Source organism: Anabrus simplex, chromosome 11 (assembly GCF_040414725.1).
Source record: "Anabrus simplex isolate iqAnaSimp1 chromosome 11, ASM4041472v1, whole genome shotgun sequence".
NCBI lineage: Eukaryota > Metazoa > Arthropoda > Insecta > Orthoptera > Tettigoniidae > Anabrus > Anabrus simplex.
The window spans coordinates 30,800,643-30,821,315 of NC_090275.1; positions in this window are offsets into that span (position 1 = coordinate 30,800,643).

Sequence of the window (20,673 nt, forward strand, 5' to 3'; positions counted from 1 at the left end):
TAGCGAACAAAGAGAACTCAACATATTTAATACATGACTGGACCAAGTTATCTGACATTGCCGGTATCAAAATACCGAGAAGAAATAATTATGTACAATCTGTAAAAAAAAAAAGAATCCATAGTTCTAGTTCTTCAGGCAAGCAACAAAATATAAATTGAAAATATCCTAGGGATATGAGCTACGAATTTTAGGTAAATAAAATATAATAAATTATGAGAATATATTCTTTATTTATTCCTAAAAATCGCAATCATTTTGTTAATTATCGTTATCCGATCGATTAGAATAGCAGTTTTCCTTTTTCTACCATTATGAGCGCTAATGTGAGTCAATGCAGAGTTTCATTTAAGCCTTTATAACTACATTCCGTGTGGACATTCTTCAAAAAATTGAAAAACGCCTGATGGTTACTGAACCAAGGAACGCATTACAGAAAGAATTATGTAAATAAGTTCATTTGTCTGCGATATGAAACAAAAAGAAAACAAGCGATTTTGGGAAGTTTTTTTCGGAATTGCATTTATGCCGGAAGTGATTATCGAAATTTGTTTTTTGTTCTTGTTGTTTGATAGAATTATCCAAGACTCACAATTTGAAAGCAGCTTCAAGAAATACGTGAGGCAGGTTTGCAGTTTGTCCCCGCTTATTTTCAATGTCTATTCACAATAAGCAATAAATGGAATCATATAGGAACTTAAGAAAAGCAATCTCACCTCAAGAACAGGTAATCAGAATCCGTAAGAATTTCTGATTATTTTGTGTGTGATTTTGTCTGTCTGAGTCTGCAGAAAATCCAAAGAAATTTCTGGTTGGTAAGGGCACAGTATTGGAAAAGTACAAGAAGCAAGTAAAGAACACTTCAACAAATATAAATGTGTAGGTTTAATTTCAAACATACTAGTAAATATGCAAGATAAATCAAACCCCATGGCGCAACAGTCCCAAACTTTTTTTTTTCTTTTTTTGCTAGTTGCTTTACGTCGCACCGACACAGATAAGTCTTATGGCGACGATGGGACAGGGAAGGGCTAGGAGTGGGAAGGAAGCGGCCGTGGTCTTAATTAAGGTACAGCCCCAGCATTTGCCTGATGTGAGAATGGGAAACCACGGAAAACCATTTTCAGGGCTTCCGATAGTGGGATTCGAACTTACTATCTCCCGGATGCAAGCTCACAGCCGCCCGCCTCTACGCGCACGGCCAACTCGCCCGGTGTCCCAAATTTTATTGAATAAAACTGCTCATCCCGAAGGCCTAGAGATTACGAGGTAACACATGGTCAGCGTAATAAATCCTCTCAGCCTCTCTTCTTGGCTTTCTAGACCAGGTCGCCATCTCACCATTTCTTCAATTTTTATCACGTAGGCTGAGTTTATCTCGAAGCAGCCCTCAAATCAAGGTAAGAATCCCTTCCCTGGCCGGGAATCGAATTCCGGTCCTCCAGATAGGAGGCACGCAAGCTACCCCTACACGACGGGCCAGCGTGTAAATAAGCATAGTAGAAGTATTTTTTTTTTCTGTGGGCGTGGTATTATACGGAAATGAAACACGAACAATAATTACTGCATAGTCGAGAATAGATGTTCTACAGAGTGTCTAGCAGTTCCGAAGTCTACAACCTCATAAGACATCTACTTTGGGTTAATCAAGTGCCCATGAGAACCAAGATTACTCTGTACAGGTCATACTTTGTGCCCATTCTCACATACAGCCTAGAAAAATGTACAATGAAAGAGAGAGAAGTAAGTAAACTGCAAGCATGTGGAATGAAGTTTCTACAAACTACCCTCCAAAAAACACGCAAAGGACCATGTAAGGGACGATGATATCAGAATGGAACTGGAAGTGGACTTGATAGAAGGAAGTTAAAGACTTTGAGACTAATATGGTATGGACATGTAAAGCGAATGCCTGGCACAAGAACACCACATGCATGCCTAGAAAGAAGGGTGGAAGGAAGAAGGCCAATGGGAAGACCTAGGAAGTGATGGCTGCACCAGCTGCCAGAGGATGTGGAGAAAAGGCATTTCTGGACAGAGAACGGTCGCGAAGACTCGTAAAACATCACGCAACTCGGCACGCTGAAGGGGTTCTATGATGATGATGATGATGATGATGATGATGATGATGATGATGATGATGATGATGATGATGATGATGATGATGATGATGATGCTGATGGTGATGATGATTATATCTTTCACAGTTTAGAAATTATCTATTGAAGGCATTATGTTAAACATTGTCTGAGGGAAAGTGGATTTTTACCAAGGAACTCAGTACTGGAAACATGCGAGGGACGTTATCTATAGCTATACAATCCTATTAAAGTAATAACCTAACTGGTTGTTGTCCTCAAGAAATATATTGACTGTCAAGCGTTTAATCATTTTAATGGATGTTTACTTGTTATTCTCTTCAATCATATTGAAATTTACTATTGGCATTGTATTTTTTTAGCTTACTCATAGAGTTTTGTCCTGTTGAGTGCTAAGTGGTACACTGTAGAGGTGTCTGAGTGGTGAATTCTTCATGCAGTTGCGCTTTTCTACCGTATTTTCGCACCGAGAATATTCAAAATTGATGGCTTCACGGATATGGAAGGTTTTGTGATTTTCTATACGTAGAAAAGTGGGAGCTTAACGTTCAGTTCACCACAAATATCCCAGATTAAGCGAATAGGGGTAGAAAAAGATGTCTTCATCCTCATGTGATATACCGGCTGTACAAAAACACTGACAAACTTCACATACTATCCACATAGAGCGCTGAAGCAAGTTGTCAAGTGTCTGTACAGCAAGGGAAACTAAGAGGAATACTTATAGACAGCAAGATTTCAAGTTGTTTCTTATTTAATGTCAAGGGAGGCTTGAACCAAAGTATGAAATACTTTTCTGAAAATTTCTATTTTAAAAATGGATACAGCTTATCCCCAATATATAAAAGATATAGAATTAAAACAGGAGTTATCTTATCGGTACACAAACTTAATTAGATATCTGTACTTGTACAATGTTTAATGACATTTTCACAATATTACTGTGGCTGTATAAGTGAGGTAAGAAATATATCATAGGTACCACTGGAAATATCCCGTATGTTGAAAGAAAACCTTTGTGTAACTATAGTGTTATAAATGAATAATATTACGTATACACTGTAAAATATTTTAAACATTTTTTTCGTACATGATACATAAAATATTGTCACTTACATCCTTGTTTCCACTAAAACATAGAAAACAAGGAGAATGGATTTGTTAAAGTCAAAGTTTAGAAAATGGTGATATAATAAAAAATTGAGATCTCAGTATTTTTATCATCATCTAATGACGCTGTCTTTTCGATGGGATAAGTATATCCATTTGCTAGGAAATATATGACTTTTTGCTTGTTTAATCAAAAATTAAGTTCCTAGCAGGAAACTTTAACTTAATTTCAGTGACTGATAATATCAAACCAAAGTGGATGTATTCAAGCTTATCAATCTAAAATAACCAGCGTTTCATTCTGCAGTTTAGCAGTGGACTCATCAAATATTGATGTGTAGATTTTGAGATAAAAAGTGCACTTGGAATTTTACTATGAAATGCGTACTTGAGGGATTTGAAAATATTTCTTAAGCAACATTAAGTATTTTTATCAATTTGTAAATCGCTTTCCAGAAACATATAATCAATATTTTCAAATTAATGTCATAAGAAATTCATACTCTCCCAATCTGAAATTTCACAAATTAAAACATAGAACAGTGTAAATGGTAATCATAGTAAAAGCTGTAATATTTTTGTTTAGAAGCAAATTTGTCTCGAAAATACAACCACTTTCTGATATATTTAAACATAAGACGGATTCAACTCGTCCGTTCACGGCGAGGGAAGCGAAGTGCGGGGAAGGATAATGCACTAACACTAATGCCAGCACATTTTTCTCAGCTATGTGTTCGAAGGACTGGCATACGTGTCGCTTACTCATAGTGAAAAGTTTCACTTAATATTCACATGGAGCGCTGAAGTAAGGTGTCTAGAAAATATAACACTGACGAGTTTCACATAATATTCACATGGAGCGCTGAAGCAGTTTGTCTGGAAAATACAACTGCCTTATCCTTTTCTTGGATGCAAAATTTGTTAAAAACAAAACCTTTCTGATATATGAAATACACAATAAATATAATGGCAGAGAAGGATATATATTATCTTTTCGAACCTATGTTCTATCTGTCAAGAATTTTAGGATTAAAAATACTGAGATATCAAGTTTCTCCTAAGGAAAATAGAAAGTTAATCATTTCTAGGATTCCGTCCTTATGGGCAGTTATTCTTTCAACATTTTTATTTTTTGCAATGGTATACAGTATTATATGTGAAGCTCAATTTCAGTTTGTAAGTGAAGAGACAGTTGTGGCCAAAGTTGTCAGATTTCTCCTTATAGTTCTGATTTTTGCTGTTAGTATTATGTCCATACTGATGAATACTACCGTTCATCCTACTGCATTTCAAAAAGTATTTGAAATCTTAAACCATATCGATGAGAAAATAATGTTACATAGTGAAAGGCAATACGGTAGACAAAGACGCTGCCTTACCGTACAAATGATTATTTTATTAACATTCTACTCCATTGTATATACTCTTACCAGTGTTACATTTTACTTAAACCAAAACAAATTTCATTTCATCTTCTATTATTTTACCCATTTCATCCTTATCTACACTTACCTGCAATTTGTAAATTTTGTGTACATTTTAAGGTCGAGATTTAAAATTGTCAACAAACTTCTTGAAAGTTTCAAATGTTATGAGTACAATTATGAAAATACGATAAAATTCCTGGATTTACATAAATATAAGAATAATGATCCCAGAACATCGGAAGAGATTTTTACACAATCAGAGGAACCGGAAAAAATTCCTTTGTCATGTTTGAGGAAGATTCACAAACAGTTGTATGATACCGCATTAACAGTAAATTCTATTTATAATCTACCAATTTTAGTAATGTTAATCAATGTTTTCTTGTGCTTTTTGTGTGATTTTAGATTCATAATATGCTGTGTTAATGGAACTAAATTGGAAAATATATTAAATTTAGTTATATTATTCACATGGGATTTTGCTAATATTGTAATGCTTGTAATTCTTACACTGGTGTGTTGCTTGGCGAGCTCGGAGGCAATGAAATCTGCGTCCATAGTAACCGATCTCACCTTACGAGATTGTAATCATCAACGCTGCAAACAGGAATTACAGTCATTTTCATTGCAATTACTCCATACAAAACTACGCTTCACCGCGTCCTCGTTCTTCACATTAGACTTGAATGTTCTTTGTGCTTTTGTCGGGGCTGCAACGACTTATTTGGTTGTTATAGCACAGAATTAACGTTTATTATATCCTTGGTCAGATGTTTTCTTGACCCAGCACTATAGATTATTCCGTGGTATTGCTCTTATGGACGTACAAAGAGCGAACACATCCCCTCTTAGATACCCATAATTCTTCGTGAATAAGGAATTTTTGAATGTACTTTATGTTGTATTACGAAAGAAAGAAAAATTATGAAGCATTTTTTTTCATATTCATTATTAAAATAACTGCAGAAGATTTTATATTTCATAAATACATTCGCAGGGAGGAAGCACAATGGCAGGAACAGCCATCACATTGTTGCCTTCCTTCATTTCCCTCCTTTGTTGCCCTGGTACATGTAGCGCGTAAATTATTAGTCTAAGATTCCTGGCAGCTTATTACTGTTGTAGATAAGTCCTCTATTTATATGATGCGTATGTTTTTAGTCCTTATATCAGTGCGTACGCGTCTTGTGTTGAGTGAGTGTTATGTTATTAATTAGCCTACGTGTGCGATTTCTTTCTTTAACATTAATATTTACTTCTTAGATGATTTTTCGGAAGAAATAAAAATAAACTGCGTTTAATTTGCAGATTATTTCTACACCCCACCCCTTTCATCTTGAACTTGAAAATTGAGCTTCACAAATTCTTGTGCTGCCGTTTTTCCATGATGATGTTGAGCTGAGCCGTTCGATATGGGAGCCTTGTTGGGTTATGTAGCGCAATCATATCTACGAAATGTCACTGTAATATTTGTCTCAAACGGGACATAATAATTGCTTTTACACAAATGAAGTGAAAAATCAGCGTTACATCAAAATTTTAATTTATACGAACTTATACACACATTTTGCGAACGTATAAATTAAAATTTTGATGTAACGCTTGAACCAATACCGTCATATATCTCTGAAGTGCTACTGTTGCCCTTGCAGCTAAGTTTGTCAAGTCGTTACATGAAAAGTTATTGAACATAGGAGCAAAGTTGTGTACGTTGAAATATTCATTCATACCTTACCTTAATGATATCTTAGCCTTTATTAGCAAGTGGTAGTGGTGGTTTTTAACAGAAATATATGGTATTGGGTCAAGGTGGCCCTAAGTTTGTCAAGTCGTTACATCAAAAGTTATTGAACATAGGAGCAAAGTTGTGTACGTTGAAATATTCATTCATACCTTACCTTAATGATATCTTAGCCTTTATTAGCAAGTGGTAGTGATGGTTTTTTAACAGAAATATATGGTATTGGGTCAAGGTGGCCCAGTGCCACCGTTCTCGGGTTAACTGTATTTTAGGCGCAACCCTGCCTCTGGCACAAGTGGATCATGGTTTGAGTGATTGTCAGTTTATTATTATGTAATTTTATTTTTAACATCAATTTGTAGTGCATCAATCCTTGGATTTGTCTCTAAATCAGAAATGTCAGAACTCCAGGCATTATTAAAAACTGTTGTCATTGAAGAGTTTGTTAAACTAAACCTAACCTTGTCATCCAAACAAAACATGACATATTAAATCCGAGTATGTAATTTTAATAAGGATTAGAATATCCTTCCCCATCATAGTAGCTAGTGTTATTAGTAAGTAAATATTAGAGAAAATTTTGTTAGTAACTGTAATGCCAATATCCATATGAAGGTTACGTTAAGAAATTGTATAGGAAATAAGCCCAGATCGTAAATCTCAGTTTGTATAAAACTGATGTCAATTTGAAAAGAAGATACTCTAAGACATTCACTGTAGCTATGACAAAATAATCAATGTATAACTAGTGCAAAGTAGGACAATGTTAACTATTGCAATTATGTGGTTTAATTTCTGTAAACTCGAAGTTCTTGGTGAAATACTTGTCTCTTCAATGTAACTTCAGCTTGGTACAATGACAATTTCCTACATAATGTACAAAATCAGCGCGTGTGCAAAGTGTGTTTTACGTTTGAGGTAATATATATTCAAAAAAGTATTAATAAATTTGATTGTGTACTTACGTAAAATCGTTCACAGTACTGGTCAAACTACACATCAATATTTGTATATTTATAAGTAAAACTTAACACTATTTAAAAAATAGGGAACTACAAAGACATCCAAAGGAGTAGTTAATATCTAAACAGCTTATAAATAAATATAAAGACTGTATATATAATACAAACAAATATATAAATTTGTTATAGGCACGTAGTATATATGCTGTATATGTACGGTATACATACTGCACAGTTGACACCCCAAGTAAGCAGTCAAGTAAATTCGACAATATTTTCGGTTTAAAAATTAATCTTATTTTGTACACTATAATGTAATAGTGAAAACTTTTACTGTGTCTGTATTGAAGGGGAAAAAGACTGGTAAACCGAGCCTTATACTTCTCTTTGACAATTTTTGTAAGCATATCTTTGTGGAGAAATATATGTGTAGGATTCAATATTATGTGACGTTGTAAATGTGGCATATATTATGTTAAAAAGCTTCAAAGCGCCAATACTAATTAAAAAATAATATCATTATTCTCCTTACAAATGTTAAGTTCAAGAATTTCATATTTTAGTATATTCTTGAAGTCATGAAATTAAAGCATTTCAACAGATGTAAAATACCACAGTAGATATTGGTGATAACATTTTGTATTTAAGTACGAGCAATTCTTCTTTCATTCATCTTGACTTAATGTATATAATGTTACATTCATGTATGTTAAATGTTATTTGATTTCATTACAGTGCAAATCAACAAAATTTACAATATAATTTAGACATTGGCCGTAGCCTTAAGTGCTCATGCATGTGATTAATACTACTGTTCATTCTGTTAGTTTTCAAAACTATCCAAAGATTTACTTTCCATTGCTAAATTTCGTCAAACGTTGTCAAAGTCATAATAATTGTTTGAACACATTTCTGTTCAACTTTCTATCTTTCTTGGCGTGTTTTCTACGTACGCAATGGTAAATATAATTAATTATTCATATCTTAATGTTCATTCTTAATACATGAAAAATTATTTGTGAGTGCTGTATACCGGTAACTTGAAATAAGATTTAAAGAATCGACTCAAAATGTACTACTATTATCGGTATGATAATATCAAAATCAGAACAAAACACTTAAATTGTAATCACTGCATACATCTTAGCACTCATAACATAAAATCTTTACAGAGAATCTATGTGGTAGCTATGAGAAATATTCACAAAATGAACTGTATCATACTGTCCCAAGAATTAATCTGCTAATAAAATACCTATTGTCATAATATGTATTTATGTGTCCATTTATTGTACTGTACGGGGAAACTATGACACCTAACAGAATATGAAACACGGGAATGTATATGACTGTTGAGGAATAATATGTGTCATTTCGAAATTTACATTAGAAAATATATTGAAAGTAATTACTGTATTAGCTTGTTTAACATATTAAACTTGCAATGTGTTAGTCGTTTGTCAAATTCGAGAACAACGAAAGCTGCATCAGTAATATTGAAGAACTGATCCTAACAGATACAGACAATTTAATTTATGATCGTTCCAAACAGATATTCAAGTCTTTTTTCTGTTCAATTTCTGCATATAAAACTACGTTTCACTTTGCCATACTTTATTGACTTTAGATATGAATGTCATGTGTGTCTGAATTGAGGCTGTCACCATATAGCTTGCTATAGTTATACAGAATTGATTTATTGCGTACAAATCTCAAATACTTCTACCTAAGTGTTTGTTGTAATAAGTTTCTTCCAATACCCGAGTTGAAACATTGTTAAATGTTTATTATATTTCTGCACATTGCTCTCCAGTGTTTATGTAATGAACATTATATTATCATGTGAAGTAAATTACCAAGTCAGATAATATCTATAGGTGAGATGATAGTTTATATCATGTAATTAATTAAAAATAACATATTTCAGGACATTGTAACGAAAATTGCATATTTTAATCAAGCATAAAATTCATTATGTCAAAAGTAATTTGTATGTAGTTAAAACGCCGTTACGCAAAATATTTGTGAATTAAAAATTAATGTTCTAAAGGATTTATTTTTGAAACAATTATTATCCTATAAACACCAGTTTCATACATTTCGTGTATTACGGAATATATAAACAATTAACAGTTCTTTATGTATATAGTAACAAACACAACACCCTAGTGGACGAATCCAGTGTTTCCGGGCAAGATGTAGCCGAGTCTGTAACATTTTGTGTGTGTATGGTAAAAACAACGTATTTGTTAATAAATTTTGTCTAAGTGGTCTTGCGAGTTGATCCGCTCAGGTTGCCTGCACATCTGTGAATATGGGGCTCCACAGTCAGAGGATTTAACCAATGAAAGTTAAGATCCATGATCCGGCCGGAAATCGAACGCGGGACTCCTTGAATCAAACGTCAACATGCTAACCACTTAATCACAAATTTGGATATCTCTCTGTTCATATGTTAGAGAAAAACTAAGAATTCTTCGCCACTTTCCTACAACTAGTTTACTTAAACTGTGAATTCACAGCTTGCCCCTAGTTGAAGAAAAGGGGATTACTTACGTTTTACTTTCAACAGAACTTCCGGAGCACAAAGTTTTGAGATGCACAGTAGACAGTGGTATGCCGATGAACGAGGTGAAATGTCAGGCTGTAAGTTTCACCGAGAGGAAAATTCCCTTCATATTCTTTTTTCATAGGTGGCACCTTTGCCATTGCTCAAAATGGTGTAGTACAATTAATTACATTTGACAACAGAGATGAAATTTGAGACCATCAGCTTCTAGGACCAAAATATACTGTAAAACGAATTCTAATATTAAAGTACCATAGTGATAGAAACCAAGTACTAAATCAGTAATCTATAGGCTAAATATTTTTACTTTTAGAAAATTAACAAGCTTGGCTTTAGAGATTGGTAATGTAGCAGCTTTTCGAAAATGCTCAGGAAGACTATTGGAAAACTTTACAAAGTAATCCCATAAAGAATTAGTCCCATACTTAATAATGTTATTTGTTTTACGTCCCACTAACTACTCTTTAACGGTTTTCGGAGACACCGAGGTGCCGGAATTTAGTCCCCCAGGAGTTCTTTTACGTGCCAGTAAATCTACCGACACGAGGCTGACGTATTTGAGTACCTTCATATACCACCGGACTGAGCCAGGATCGAACCTGCCAAGTTGGGGTCAGAAGGCCAGCGCCTTAACCGCCTGAGCCACTCAGACCGGCCGTCCCATACTTAGTAGACTTGATGATTTACAGAGAATGTTGGTAGTTCCTCTTGTACTATATGAACATATATCAGAATTCAAGTTGCATAGTGTGTTGGAATGAACTTGTCCATTTTTCAATTTATACAACATAATAGCTGAAGCTTTTTAACGAAGACCATCTAGAGATAGCACATTACAAACTGGTAGACTTGTGGATTTAGCGAATGTATGTAGTGTGTTATATCTGAAAAAAATAACAGTTAACTTGGGCTTATCCTTAAATCCTTAAATCTTAACACTCAAACCAAACTAAAAACACATCAACACATTCCACTACGTACAACACGTAATCCGCGCTAGATTGACATTTGAATATTCACATGTGGCTTGAACCTATAACTTAGAGCTGTTTTCAGTTTATAGGTTTAGAGGAATGCTTATATTAACTTATCAACGTGGGTCTTCAAGAATGAACTTCACTACGTGAGACTTCGGTGAGTATGAAGGAATTCTACTGCATTTGAATGGACACCATGCGAAGCTAGACATGAACGCAAGACCCTGACCTTAATAATGGAACCCGGAAGAGATACGAGGAGACTACGAGGCTGATCAAGAAATCTAAATTAATTATAACTAATAATTGCTATGAAAAATTTGTGCTTTCCAAGTTGTAGAAATGTCACAATTTTCTTTATATTAGTTCTTTACATAAATGTAAAATAATACCTCAAATCTCTCTATTTTAATTTTTTCCACTAGTTAGTCGTACAGTTGTAACTCATTTTGTCTCACTGTGGATAGCCTTTAGTCATGAATTTGCTACTGAAGTCTTTCATTACGATTATTAATATTCAAGGTCAACGTCGTGAAGTTTGATTCCGAAGAGTTAATAATTATAGAACTTGCTTTATATCGACATATTCAAAACAGAAATTGAGTAATTTTCTATGTTAATATTTAAGAAGGATTTCTATCTAACTCGTCTAAAGAGACTTACTACCTCATGTTACAGGCAGATAGAAAGTAATCTCGAATTATTTCCTTTAGATATTTGCGCAAGACAGGATATTAGAACAACAATAATTAATTAGTTAAGCATACCCTCATCCTTTCTAGTTAAAAGAATTATTCCGATGCTTGGAGTTGACTGTTCCATTTGTGTGGATGATAATCATTTACTTTGATATGAGTCATATTTTGTTCTCGTTTGTTTCTTGGCTTTTGTTTGCTGTTGGAAAACACACTGTAGTGCATGGGTGCAGCAACTCCATACAACATTCGTGCCTTGTAGATGGCTATGAATTAAACACAATAAACACACTTTAAGGTGATTTTGCAACCTTGCTCAGTAATTGGATGGGAACATCCATACTGTATTTTCATATACTCACATATATATTTCGTATCTGTATTTTCAAACTAATCCATTAACGTGATATATTTCAGACGGTCTGAAGACGATATCACAGCTATTTCATTTAATCACTGTTATGAATATGGACTATACAGACTTATGAGCGCTCATTCACTTCGTGTGGTTGCGTCCTCCATATAACGTCGTTCAGCGACTTCTGTTATTGTGATGTGTAAAGCATCTATATTAAAAGGAAAAGTTCTTAGTAACGGAGGCTATGTAAACCGTCTCACGTTCGTGACATAAACGATTAATTTAAGTTAACTGTTTTAGAAATTCGACATGCATCACATACCTTCATATACCGGTACTGAACAATATTCCAGACAAAAATATAATCTTATTGCACCTATGTATTACGTATCACGAATATTTGGCTTGACAAATCTGAGACTTTCTTCTTTACAGAACAGACCATAAAGGGTTTGTACTTTTAAAGTTGGTTCCATATGGGCAGCTGTTCTGTCAACAACTTTATTCCTTGGTCTGGTGTACCATGGAACACGTGAACTTCAATTTGACTTCGTCAGTGAACAAACATTTCTGGCTAAAATTGTCAGAAATACCTTGATATTGGAAATACTTTCCGTTGCCATTGTTTCCATACTGATGAACAACTTTGTGCATCCTCCTAAAATTCAAAGAGTATTCAAAGCACTGCATTTTATTGACGGAAGACTATTGCTTCAAAGGGATAAGAATTATACTGGCAGCGACAATGTCTTGATATTCAAATACTTATAATATCATTCTATACTATTCTCTACACTCTTACTGGGGTATTGTTTTACATACCGGAAGATGAATACCATTTCATCTGCCAATACATATCAGCCTTCAACCAGAATCTCACTTACTTGCACTTCGTGAATTTTATATACCTTTTGAAAAGGAGTTTTGCCATTTTAAACCAGCATCCTGAGATGTATAAAATAATATTGTCAATATAAAAAACGCAGAGTCGAACGTGAAACAGTGGACTTATAAGCAATGTGTACATTCGATCATCAATGAACCACAAATAACCACTCAACACTTACGAAAATTGAAAAAATCTCTTTTATCGTCCTTTAAGAATATCCACAAAGAACTGTACTATACTGCATTGACAGTGAATTCCATCCGTAACATATCCATTTTTGAAATGTAATTTCAATATTTACGTGTCTATCATGTGATATCAGGTTTTAGATATGTGTCCTTAGAGAAACTATAATAGAATATACCGCCAAAATTAGTTTTAATATTAGCCTGGAACTTCGCCAACATCATTCAGCTCGTAACAATTGCACTGATGTGTTCTTTGAAAAGTTCAGAGGCAATGAAATCTGCATCATTAGTAACAGATCTTCTAAAGCAAGACTGTATTAGTGAGCCTTGCAAACGGGAACTGAAATCATTTTCAATGCAGTTAATACACGCAAGACTATATTTTTGCGCATGCTCCTTTCTTTACTTTGGATTTGAATGTTATGTGTGCTTTCATTGGGGCTGCAATTACAGTTTTGGTTGTCATGATGTAGAGCTGAATTTGATTATGCTAAATTGGACTCAGTCAATATAAGCTAGTTTCAAGAAAACTAAGTAAAACTGTCTATGGCTAAAATGAAACCCCCAGAGATAGGATATAATATATCAAAGAACGGTTGCAAATTAAAACACAAGTGTAGAATTAAATTTGTTCTTTAGTTTCTTCGCAAAGAAATTAATGATAATTGACTGAGGTCTCTTCAGTGCACATTTGAATTTGTATTCTACATTTGCGATGGATAAACTGAACAAATACACAGACGTGAGAACACAAAAAATAGAATATGTTACTCAAATTAGGAAGTATTGATCATATCTTGCCCTCACGTGCTCTTTCTTAGCTTTCACCAGTAGGTGAGTTAATTATTTCATCACGGAAGTGTTGATGATTGTGTGGAATATAAGGCAGACTTTTCCTGATGACTTGTACTTTAGCATGTTTTAAAGGCACTGTTTCAATAGGAGGCATGCATCAGACTGAAGTCCTGTTAGCAAAAAACACTGCGTTTATTCTTCAGGGAATATTATCTGCATAACCCACCAGTGTGTTCATAAAAGGGATCCTTGAATCAGCACTTTCGGCTTTTTGACAGCACATTATTTTAGTTTTGGAAAAATCGAGAACATATTACAATTTTATTAATAAAACTTAACACTTGAAATTAATTAATCAGTGCTTTACTATCTGTGATTTACTAGTCCATTCCGTTCCACAAATTTCACTGCCTTTTCTGAATGGAATGAGGCAACCATTTTAATTATAGATCACATAAAATATTCAATCTCTTTACAAGTTTTCAATCGTGAAACTATCAGCGTTTCGCCTCTGTGTGGCCACGGGTTCATAAGTTGGTTTACGACAATTTTCCGAGACCCTACCGGCTTGTGCGTAGTTTACGCTTTGTAGGACGATAGAGTGTTAGTGTACTGGGAGAGATATGTACGCCGTTTCTGATATACATCACATCCATAAAAACATACATGAAAGCGAAAGCGACCCTCAGAAATCAGACAGAGGAATGGAATTTTGTGGAACGGTGTGATAGCATTCTTTGTGAATATCATCTAATGCCCGGTTAAATAAAAAAGTGGCGTCTAAAATAATACGGAGTGGAATACAATAATACAAGCAGCCAATATACCAGGATGAAAATATTTCCAGGTCATCACATCAAAATGCCATATGCAAATCTGAAAGAATATTGAAGAACTAGAAAGAAAATATAGAAAAAAGAATGGATCTCTTCAAATGAAAATCTCCAATTTTCATGGAGTAGTCAAAAAGTGCCCAGTAACGGATGGTTAACTCGTTTCTATTAATTTTGTGACTGATTCCACTTTTTGCTCGAGCGCGTTATAAAGTCCAGTTATTAGCAAACTGATGATTTGTAGGATTTAATAGTTTGGTCATGTCCAGTAAGTTATTTCTCACTATTCTTGGTGTAAATGAACTTCGTGCGAAAAGCCTGGCTTTTAAAAACCCGAAGTAATCTCTGTGAGAAAGGAATGTCATATCACAACTCATATATTCCATTGCTAATTATATATCATATTATTTTAGGTGTCAAAATATAGTGAACTACTCGTATTTCAAATTTAGAAAGCAATACGTTAATGGTACCACAGTGCCACAGTAGATGAAATGCACAAATATCCTATTAGAAGTGTTGAATATTTATTGTTACAAGGTTTATTAGTTAATTTCATTTCAGCTCAGCGTAGTAAGTAAATGGGTGAAAGAAGCCACCAAGCGATCACTCATATTCCAACAAACTGATATTCACAACCTGCTTTTATTACCGTTCACTCCGGCTACTGTTTTCAATTTGTATCTGATCTCGTCCCTCCTCTTCCGCGAAAGATCTGAAGATGAGTTGAATAAACCAAATCAAATCATGCTGCTATAGACCTGAAGTGGCATACTCAACCAAATGACCACTGCTCAGCTCCGAAAGCCTGCAGATTACGAGGTGTCATGTGGTCGGCATAACGCATCTCTCGGTCGTTATTCTTGGCTTTCTAGACCGTGGATGAGCTGAATAGTATTGTGAAAGAGTCATAAAGAAAAGGAAGGTGAGGAAGAACAGGAATAAATAGTAACTCGTACAAACCACACAAAGCAAATGTAGGTCATGCATCCTGAAGAAATGCCAGGACCTTCAATAATTTGATGGTCATAAAAATTTGTAATGGGTTGTGTGCAGACGAGAATATTGGAGATAGGGTGCTGTTTATATGCAAAGCAGCGTGATTATCAGGCCCACATTAGAATTGAAAATAATAATCATATGATGTCAACTAAAGTGTCTTTTACTCTATCTGTTAAATGATTTATAGCCGAGTTTCAATTAATTTTTTCGTATAAACATCAAATATGTAATCAGACATTTTTCACATCCATACATAATGTGGTATGAAATGCAGAATGAATTTCTTTCAATTTTCCAAAAATCGACTACCTCTGTCATGTTTCAGCTCTCTAACTTTGTGTCCAGAGATCGACCGTCTACCACTGTTTGATACTTAAAGATACTTTTATCTTCAATAGTTTTCTTTTATGAAGTTGTCAATACTTATTAAGGAATTGCATTGTAAAACTGACTACTAGCAAACAACATTCATGTTCATTTTGGTCTTCCGGGCCGGATATTTCATATTTAAAGATACAGTTCTTTTATCCTCAATAATTTTCCTTTATAAAGTTGCCAATATGCTAATATCCAGAACTATTAAAGACAATGTATCATGGAGAAGTGGAACCATTATTATTGTATGGTTCATCTGCTTATCGTAATGTATTGAAAAGGAAGTGGGTTCAAGCCAAACTAGCCCAAATTCAAAGAGGTTTTGTACTCAGAATTATTCGTGCGTAGCGCACAATATCCACGAATCCCACCTCCGTATTTAACAGCCATTGCCAAAGCTGAGCTCACATTAACAAAAAGGGTGTTTTGTATCCTGATAGGATATTAACGGTCACTCCTGAACTAATGCATTGACAGCAGGTCACCCAAGTAAATTTGCCAATAATCTTGTGCAAGAAGTGTGCAACACACAACATCATTACAATATTTATACGGATGGATCCCCGATTAGCAAAGAAAAACATGGCTGGCTTGAAGGATGTGCTTTTGTAGTGCTACAGAATAACAGTGAGGTGCATGCTGAAAAATTTAGACTATCTCCCTCATATTCAGTCTTTCAAGCCTATACAACAGGCAGTTATGTGGATTAAAAAACACAGTTGTGCTGCGCAAATATTGAGTGACTCTCAGGCAGCCTTGATAGCAATCCAAGAAAAATATAACTTTAATCCGGTAGCTGTTAATATAAGATCACACATATTAGGCTACAGTAACCATATCTGCATGAAATGGGTCCGAGGTCATGACGGAGTAGAAGGAAATGAGAGAGCTGATGAACTTGCCAAAGCAGCTACTACTTCTTCTGACGCCTTGTTGATATATGAAAAGTTCCCTATATCTCATGTACAAAAGGAACTGAGGGAGTATACACAAGATATGTGGAACAACCAATGGATCACCAGCACTAATGGCCGGTTAACAAGGGAGTTGTTCTTTCCAAATATTCAAGACAGACTACAAAGTAGGTTTTTGCAACATGAACATATTATAACTCAGTTTTTGACAGGACATGGAAAGTTTGGATCATACTTCGAGAGGTTTGGAATCAGTATTCAGTACCTGTGAAATGCAACAAACTGTTCCTCATCTTTTATTTGAGTGTCCTATTTTTAACAGGAGTAGATATGAATTATTAATGCATTTAAACATGTGAAATATTGAATATCAGCACCTCTCACTATGGTATTTCAGACAAGATGCTGTTATAAAGTGTTTGTTAAATTTCTCCATATCATTTATAAGTCATCTCTATTTTAATTCAATTGTCATGTATTAACTTAATCTCACTATCTATAGCCCTAATATACTACTTGTAAAATGGGGTTTGTAATGGGAAATTCAATAATAATAATAATAATAATAATAATAATAATAATAATAATAATAATAATAATAATAATAATAATAACATGCATTAAAGAATTTCATTATAAAATGGCTGCTATTAAACAACATTCATGTACATTTTGGTCCTTCGGGCCGGGTATTTCCTATTTAAAAGTAAATTTCTTTTTTCTTCAATAATTTTTCTTTATAAAGATGCCAATATGTACTGAATGTAACCTAAAAACTTTTCAATCTATCGAACACACAAGTTAAATGTAATATTACAGTATAACATGCTTGTAGAAAACATATTATTAAACAAGGGATAAGAATGCATAAGATTAAATAAGGAATAAAAATACACACTATTAAACAAAGAATGGCATTCATTCTTGAAAGAACATCAACAGATTTTATCAAATCACACTCAAATATTTAGAACATTTATGTTTTATTTCTTGTTAATACTTAGGCACTTGAAATCTGGAACTTATCTCAACTATGTCCTCCTTGAACGCACGCTAATGACAGAGGAACGATTTTCGAAAGACCTTGCAGTAAATGCTGGAGTAGAGACAAAGGGGGACATTTAAAGGGAACCAAAAAATGAGAAACGATAGAAAAATGCAACTTTCGATGTTTAGTTACATACCTCAGAAACTAAAATAGGTACTTCCTTTAATGTTATTTTGGAATAATCAGAATGTATTCATCAATATTTTGGAAGAAAATCAAGCTTCTATGTTTAATATTTTGTGTCAGAAAGAACATTATAAAAATATTGCTAAAATTCCCTCAACTGATGTACTTTTTTCTGAAAAAATACTCAACGTACACCCAAGAAACTTTGCATTCATAATATTTAAATATTTCTTGAGCTGCTGAAGTAAAATTATTGTTCTATTTTTATATGAGTTGAGAAATTTGTTTGTATATCCTAGTTGAAAACTGAAATTTTCGGTAAAATTGTCAGTGCTCTTCAAGCTAACCTCCATGAACAAATCGAGATATCTGATTAAATTTACTTCCACACGCAGACCTATATAGTTTCTAAGAGACTAGCAAGTTTTACATAAATTGATGCAAGAGTTTCTGAGAAAAAGGTACACAGAATTTTAAAAATATGACTTACGGAAAATCCAAAAGAATGTTTGACTGGTAGCTGCCATCTAATAATATTCAGCATGCAGAGTTATTTTTAAACCTGATTTTCTTACCTCAAATATAACTTCAGCGCGTTAATTGATACACCAAATTCTTTAGTAAGGATTGGAGATTTTTAAGCTTAAAAACAAAATTGACATTTTTGAGCCTATCCCACTTTCCGGTTCCATTAAGATAAGTTCCAGGCCTTAATTTCCTAAGTATTTAAACAGCAATTAAATATTTGAATTTGATTTTGATAAAATCTGATGATGTTCTTCTCAGAACGAAACGTGCCATACTTTGTTTAATAGTGTGTACTTTTATTCCTTGATTAATAATGTGTTTTACAGATATGGTATAGTGTAACATTTATCTTGTGTGTTCGACAGACTGAAAATAATTTAAGTTACATTTAACTGAGTTACACTGGAAAGTATGGCTTCCTTCTTAACAAAATATGTAATAAGGAATTGTATAGTACAAAATGGCTACACGCAAACAACATTTATGTTCAACCACTGATCTATTAAAGGGAGATAATATTGGATATGCCAAACATTTAATCTTGTAGCAACATTCGCATAAAGGAATTGAGCTTCGATCAGTCAGTTTGTTGAAGCTATAAACCTCACTTAACAGAATTAGTTTACAATGTTATGTTCCTACAATGTAAGCAAATAAGTTAGCTAAATAAGATGGATATTGACTTAATGTCCTATTCAATTACTTTAGCTCTATTTTCAGTCCTTCTTTGCTACATTGTCTCTCTAACACTCTTCATATTGTGACGCCGTGAAGTCAATTGTTAGCATAAGGGAAGATATTTATTTTAGTGTTGTCAAGGCAAGTAGATATCATAACTAAGTAAGGCCTCATCTCTAGAAACTATCACTGAATGGCAGAGTTTTTCATTACTAATTAATTCACAAGGACACACTGAAATGGATGATCCCCATTTCGGTGCTCACTTCAGCAGAACTTCACACGGTTAATGAGAATTCTCATACGTTTCTTTGTGTTCCCTTCTGACATCTGGACTAAACAAAAGTGCACGTTCAAGCCAACAGAAAAAATATATATATAATCTTAAACATTGTTTTCACAACATGTGTAGAATAAAATTACGACCACTCATCAAATTTATGTGTTGAAAACTGATGTCTTCTTCGAACAACGTAATTAGTAATTTAATTAAATTATCCTTGAGATTTGTGCTTTAAACATTCGTTTGTGACCAATTCACTAAGAAAGAAATACTTTGAAGTTGGACGGCATTTTATACGATTGTATTAAATTGAAAGTGTTCTACCCGCTGTCCACAAAACGATGGTTAGTGAGGAATCATTTTCGTTCTGCAGAAAGCCAGAGTGAATCGAAGTAAATTTTTGTTATTACAGTGTGCACGTTTCTTCCTTAATATCCCTTTTGATCCGGCATATGCTTTCAATAAACTGATATATAAGTATATTTTTGTAAGGAATACCAACTTGTTCATTGAATTAGAAGATTATTGAGAGGATTCCGATAAGAAGTGGATGTTAACTAATTTGAAAAAAATATTTATATGTATTGTCAATCAAGTTTTGTAAATCGAGAGCATTGTCGTATTAAAACAACAGACGCCAGTTAAGCAACATTAATCATGGTTGAGAATGATCGAACGGATAATCCTTGATTTACTTCTGGTAAAGAAGTGCAAAGTAATTAGATATCCGACGTCTAAAGAAAACTCTTGATTAGTATGAGATTGTAAATTGCACCTTGCCTTAGTGAAGACATATTTATTTCACTTCGCAACGAGTGCGTCACAAATTTTGACTTTGTGACATTTTGTTTCATCTGTAGCTTTAGTAATCTTTAGGATTGTTCGCTGTAAGCCACTGATAAAAAACAAACATAATTAATTCCAACAGAATGCTCTACAAAATCCCGTGTTAAAATCTTCTCTTAACGGGATATATTAAATTATTTCTTTCACCTAAGGTGTGTGTTAATACACTTTTAAATATTCAGACACTCTGTCTGAAGATATGAATATAAAATCAATTCTATAGTGTTTTT